This window comes from Spinacia oleracea, chromosome 5 (genome assembly GCF_020520425.1).
Source record: "Spinacia oleracea cultivar Varoflay chromosome 5, BTI_SOV_V1, whole genome shotgun sequence".
Lineage (NCBI taxonomy): Eukaryota > Viridiplantae > Streptophyta > Magnoliopsida > Caryophyllales > Amaranthaceae > Spinacia > Spinacia oleracea.
In genome coordinates, this window is record NC_079491.1 from 75,435,778 (window position 1) to 75,442,024 (window position 6,247).

Consider the following 6,247-nt stretch of genomic DNA (forward strand, 5'->3'; position numbering starts at 1 on the left):
CCTTCAATAATGTATCTTAACTTTATTAGCACATAGGCAAGATATACACCCAATCTTACTGCAAATTATAAAACTTGAAACAAAATCTAGCGTAAACCCAATCTAGCAACTCCAACTATCTAGCAATTGTAAGTGCATTTATAACTGAAATCATCCAAGACTTTAATCCCAGAGTTATAAATTGAGAATAGCCAATTGCAACAAACATGTATTATTGCATAGAGTCATAATCGAGTAGAATATTCAAGTAATATAGATTAATGATTGAACAACACACTAATTGGAATCTATTACAAACACAAGTCGTAAAAACCTGAAATTTATTTCGCTTAATTAAACTGAAAAATACATTGCTGTTAAATTATATATGTAAAATTCATTTCAAAGTGAAATATGCCAAAGAATTTTGAGGGATTATTACCTCGATATTTCCGAGATGGATGGGTATTGAAGGATGTAAATGTATATGGAATCGTAGGCATTTGAAGCAAGACAACATCGTCTCTGTGAAGAAGATGAAACACAAGAAATAAAATAAATAATCATGACTCACATTAATCTTACTAAGTAGCTGATTATTAGACAAATCAACAATCACAATTTCCCCAAAACCAAATAACCCATATTGAATACTCCCAGTGAGAAGATTAAACGAAAAATCAAACAAACCAAAATAAATAACGAAAAACCTTTGCTTATCTCATTAGGCATCCTTAACTTGCATAGAAAATTAGAAAGACACAGACACTTACCTAGTTATTAGTTACCTTAGAAAAATGCACAGTTTCGGCCAACTTCAACCGTCCAGACGTCCAATGTTGCAATTACTCTGCGTTACTGATTTTGTTAATAAGGGATTCAAAAATCGGAACAGGGTTTATATATTTGATAAACATGTTGGCGGACATATGAGCGCTCATAATAAACCTTTGGGGAACCTAAATGAGTTCAAAACTGCAAGGGTTACATGTCAAGATATTGTGAAAGCAACGATATATGTGTTTCCTTCTTTTTTATTAATGACTGCAAGCATGTCGCACCGGCTACAACTGCCACCATTGACATTGCAGCAGCCACAGTGAATTGATATTTATTTTTATTTTGTGAAAGTTGATATTTAGGTGTGGTTTATTCGTGTAAGCCTTACCTCAATCCTAATATCTAAATGTAATGAAGTGAGAAATATCGTGTTTAATAAAGTGAGAGACTAGAACACTAGATATACCTGACAGAATTGATAGTACCCAGATCTGTGTTGGGCCATCATTAAGTTTCTTCGCCAATGTCAAAGCAGAACTCAAATTTCTCTAGCTTGTACATTGTCATGAAGAGCAAGGGCCAAACTCCCAAGAACTGTTAGATATTGAGAAACCAGTTGAAGATTGCCCAGATTAAAGGAAATTGAAATCGGTAGATCTAGAGGGGAGGAAGAGAGATAAAAGGAAGGTAAACTTCAATTCTTACTGGTGCCTAGCAGTTCGTAAAAATAGCAGTTCATCAAAGTCGCAATATGCAAATGAATAACCTAACCCAAAATTCAAATTTCATTAACATTTAAACACGATATAGCACGAATTGAAATTTCATAAATTCAGGAAAAAAAATCCAACTTCGTAGTTGAAATTGAAGTTGAAAAAATTCAGAAAAAACCTAACTGTGTAGCAGAAATTATAAACTGAAATCGAAATTACCCACAAGAGATTCAAAAATTCCAAAAAAACATTCAAGAGAAGAAGAGAGTGATGAGAAAAAAAAAAACCTAAATTTGTATTTCGCTAGTGGTGGTGATGGTGAGGTCGCCGGTGGTATGCAAGTCGACGATGGTAGTGTAATTCGCCGGTAGTGGTGAGTTCACCAATGGTTTCCCTAAACTTGTATATTGAGGGGAAGAGAGAGGCAAACACAATAGCGTGAATTGGTTTCACGCGGAGGACAAAATGAAGGAAAGCAGAAAGCTGGAGACCCGTTATGTTAAACCAGGGGTCTCTTTTTTTAATTTACTTTATTTTTCCAAAACAGCGGTGGGCCATGTAATATATAAGAGAGCTGTTTAGTTAAAATAACGGGTTATTTTCTACGAGAAAAAAGTAGAGCCTTTTATACACTAGAGATCCGTTAAATAAGATAACGGGTCTCTTATTTTTCTCCCTCCAATTTTAAGTGGACCCTTTGACTCATAAGAGACCCGCTATCTCTAATATTGGATCTCTTATATTAAAGAGATCTGTTATCTTAATCAAAGGGTCTTTTATTGAGGGTCTCTTTGCCCATTTTTGTAGTAGTGGGAATTCTCAACAGCAATGCAAGGCCTGGTTTTACAAAGACAGCCACTTCCACCACTACCAAGAGGGGTACCAATAATGCCCTTACGATTCGAAACTCTAGGTCAAGACATGGGGCACAACGACCGCCTTACAGCAATGTACATTTCAAGGGAGGAGGTGGTGGGCCTTCAGATTCAAGCTCGCTACTGGAACCCGCCCCTAGCCCAGCGCCAAATATTCACCTATCTCACACCGATTCGATTGGAGGATATCCCCAAACTAGGAGCCCCATAATTCTGGAAGGATTGGGAGAGCTTCTTAATTCGCCCCCCATCTGATTCTCAGGGATTGGTAAGAATCAATTCAGATTTAATTAAACCTGATTTACAAATGAAAATTTGCATGTGGAATGTTAGAGGTGCAAATAGAAACCTGTTTTTATCGCATGCAAAGGAAGTTGTTTTCAACCAAAATCCAGATATTTTCATTTTTCTTGAAACAAAAGCTGATGGTTCTAGGGCTAGGGAGACTATGATTACTCTCAAGTTTTCTGATTTCAGGGTGGTTAGACCAGTAGGGACTAGAGGGAGAATTTGGGTGTTTTGGAAAAAAACAGTTGACATGGTCCTTTTTCATGTTGAAAATACTTACTTTCATTCGTTGTTTCATTTCAAAAATCTGGGAAAGGAGGGTCTAGTTACAGCCATGCATGCTCCTAGTTCTTCTAAGGATAAGTCCAGTCATTGAAATTATATTCGTTCCAATTTACCTCATAAGAACACTCCGTGGCTGGTTTTGGGGGACATGAATGAAATAACCAGTCAAGCTGAGAAAATGGGGGGTAGACCTTTTCGTGTGAATCAAGGAAAAGATATGGTGAATTTCATGGACGACGCTGGGCTAGTTGATTTGGGTTTTAATGGTTGTCCATTCACCTGGACAAATGCGAGGGATGGCCAGAATCTTATCCAGGAGAGACTCGATCGTGCATTAGCTAACTCACCATGGATGGTGTTAGGTTATGATACATATGACAATTCATAAATCATGCGGAAAAACCATAAAGCCAGGAAAACATATTATTTACACATAATCATTTAGCATAGTTTAGATGCATACTCTTTGTTGCGTGCCTTCCCTAGCTGCGCCCGAACCGAACAAGAACAAGTCTTTAGTGAAGGAAATAATGCCCTTGGTCCAAGTATGCATTCTATGTTAAGTCTAATAAATGCGGTTCAGTATTAATTAACAAGTTAATAATTCAGTGAGATCAAGTGAGCTGAATGCCTAGCTAGAGGCCGCTTCAGTTCAAGTGGAATTAATGATATTAATCCACAGCTTACTCTTGACTGAACCCGTAGGGTCACACAAATAGTACGTAAACGGATCAAGTATTTAATGGCATTAAATACTCCAACTATGGATATTCGGAATCGACGGATCTTGGTTTCAGTGGAAGCTGAGATCGTCACAGGCAAGAAATGAATACTCCGGAAACGATGATATTGCCGGAAACGGAAATATGGATCGTATCGGAAATATAAATATTATCCAAGTCGTAGATGTTGCCGGAAACGGAAACATGGTACGTATCGGGAAATATTATCGGAAATGGAAATATTGCCGGAATCGGAAATATTGCCGGAAACGGAAATATTGTCAGAATCGGAAATATTATCGGAATCGGAAAATAATTCCGGAAACGGAAATATTAAATATTTGTTCAAAACGGAAATTAATTCCGGAATCGAAAATATTAAATATTGTTCGTATCGGAAATATATTCCGGAATCGGGAATTTAATCGGAAGCGTATCGTACGAATAAGCATCGGACGAGGCCTGCCGGACGAGGGCCCAGCACGAAGCCAGGCCATCGCCCAGCAAGCCAAGCGCGCCACACGAACAACCAAGGCCACGCCAGGCCCAGCGCAAGGCCAGGCCCAGCAGGCCGTGGCAGCGCGCACAGCGCGCGCAGCGCGCGCAGCTGCGAGCAGTGGGCTGCGAGCATTGCTGCAGCTCGCGTGGGCTTGTAGCTCGCGTGGGCCGTGCGGCCGTGTGGGCTGTGCGCGGGCATGGCCTGCACGCTTGCGGGTCATGCTCGCGTAAGTGTTTGTGTTCGCATACGAAACCTAAAACGTGCAGAATTCGTTTAATGATTAGATTCCTAATTCTATTTGATAAATTAATTAAATAAGAGTTTTATTATAATTCTAATTTAATTAATTCGTATCCTAATAGGATTCCAATTCTCTTTCCATACCCCTATAAATATGTGGCCTGGGTTCACAATTTATAATGAGTTATTCAAGTATTCAAAGTGAGTTTTTGAGAGAAAAATTCAGTCACACATCTTGCTCAAAAGTGCCGAAAATTTACAGTACCTTAGGGGCGATTCTAGTTGGTCAATCTTAAGGCGGATCCGGACGTGCTGTGGACTATCTACGGAGGGACGACACTTGGAGTCCTAAAGACTTGTTCTTGTTCGGTTCGGGCGCAGCTAGGGAAGGCACGCAACAAAGAGTATGCATCTAAACTATGCTAAATGATTATGTGTAAATAATATGTATTCCTGGCTTAATGGTTGTTTCCGCATGATTTATGAATTGTCATATGTATCATAACTTAACAGTGGTATCACGAGCCTCTTATTATTTTCATAATCTAAATTGCATGAACATGGTTAAATATTACAAATTTGCAAGAATTAAAAGGGGTGATTAATTTTCGTAATTGTTAATTAATTGCAAATTGCGTTTATTTAATTATACGTACGCAGTTTTTCGGCAGTTTCTTCGTTACTCATCCAAATCCAGTGATTTTTGTGTCAATTCCGCATGTAAAAGACGTTCTAAAATTTTGACAAAAATAGTATTTTTCTGCCGAACCCAGAATTCTCAAATTCGAAGCCTAACTATGACTTTTCGAAGGTTTTAGTTTTTCGAATGCAAAATTTGGTAAATTTAAGATGTTAAATTAAATATTTGCGATTCTTGTTGATAAATCTTGAATTTTTTATTGACCTACTGTATATGTTTAACAAGTTTGAATGCCTAGCCTTGTTAATTATGCAATCTAATTTGTAATTATGATTAATTAGTTGAAAATTAGAATAATTTAGAATTAATTTGATTTTCATAATTAATTATAATTTAATTAGAAACCTATGATTAAAAACCACCATAAAAATTGTAAATTTATGATAAATTTTAAATTTTTATGACCTAGGCTTGAATCCATGATAATCGGAAATCAATTGAATAATAAATTTTTGATTTTCGCCCTAAAATTATGAAATTAATATGAATTTATTAATTTGTCATTAATTTTAAATATAAATTTTAAATTTTTATGCGATTCGTTCATATAACTTGCACGCACAAAGCAATGGACGCTTCGTGTTACCCTTATGGGGTGTTGTATAGTGCGGGCATGCGACGACGAGCAAGGGAGCTCGTCGCCCGTGCGGCACGAATGCAATGAGCAAGGGCATGGTGCACGAGCACAAGGCAGCAGCCCTGCCTTGTGTCGTGGGCCATGAGCTATGGACGAATGGGCATGGGCGAAGGCAAGGCACGGCAGTCGCGTGTGGGCAGCAAGCGAGCTGCGCCACAACGCGCACTGCCTCGCGCAAGCGCGCGCAGCCTCGCGCGCAGCGAGCGCAAGCTCGCGTGCCACGAGCGCTGCGCCCAGCGTCGATCGCGCGCAGCGAGCAATTGCTCGCGCACAGCGAGCGATGGCTCGCGCACAGCGAGCGATGGCTCGCGTGCATCGAGCGCTGGAGCGCGCGCAGCAAGCGCTGGCGAGCGCGCACAGCGAGCGATGGCTCGCGTGCATCGAGCGCTGGCGCGCGCGCAGCAAGCACCAACTTGTGCGATGACTTGCGATGGGTAGATGCAGCAGCTATGCGACGAGCGCATGGGCTGCGCGCACATGGCCAGCGATGGCTGTGTGCGTGTGGCCCATGGGCGTGCGATGCATAGGG

The 6,247-nt window shown here is 39.9% G+C and overlaps 1 long non-coding RNA gene across 1 annotated transcript; it reads right to left on the bottom strand.

The window, feature by feature from the left end:
- Positions 1–421: 421 nt before the first annotated feature.
- LOC130462022 (uncharacterized) lies at positions 422–2,092 on the bottom strand. Its single transcript, XR_008922131.1, has 5 exons — positions 1,760–2,092; positions 1,465–1,525; positions 1,226–1,353; positions 768–829; positions 422–504 (listed from the first exon to the last, which is right to left on the bottom strand). It is a non-coding gene; the product is annotated as an uncharacterized lncRNA (long non-coding RNA).
- Between the last annotated feature and the right edge of the window lie 4,155 nt (positions 2,093–6,247).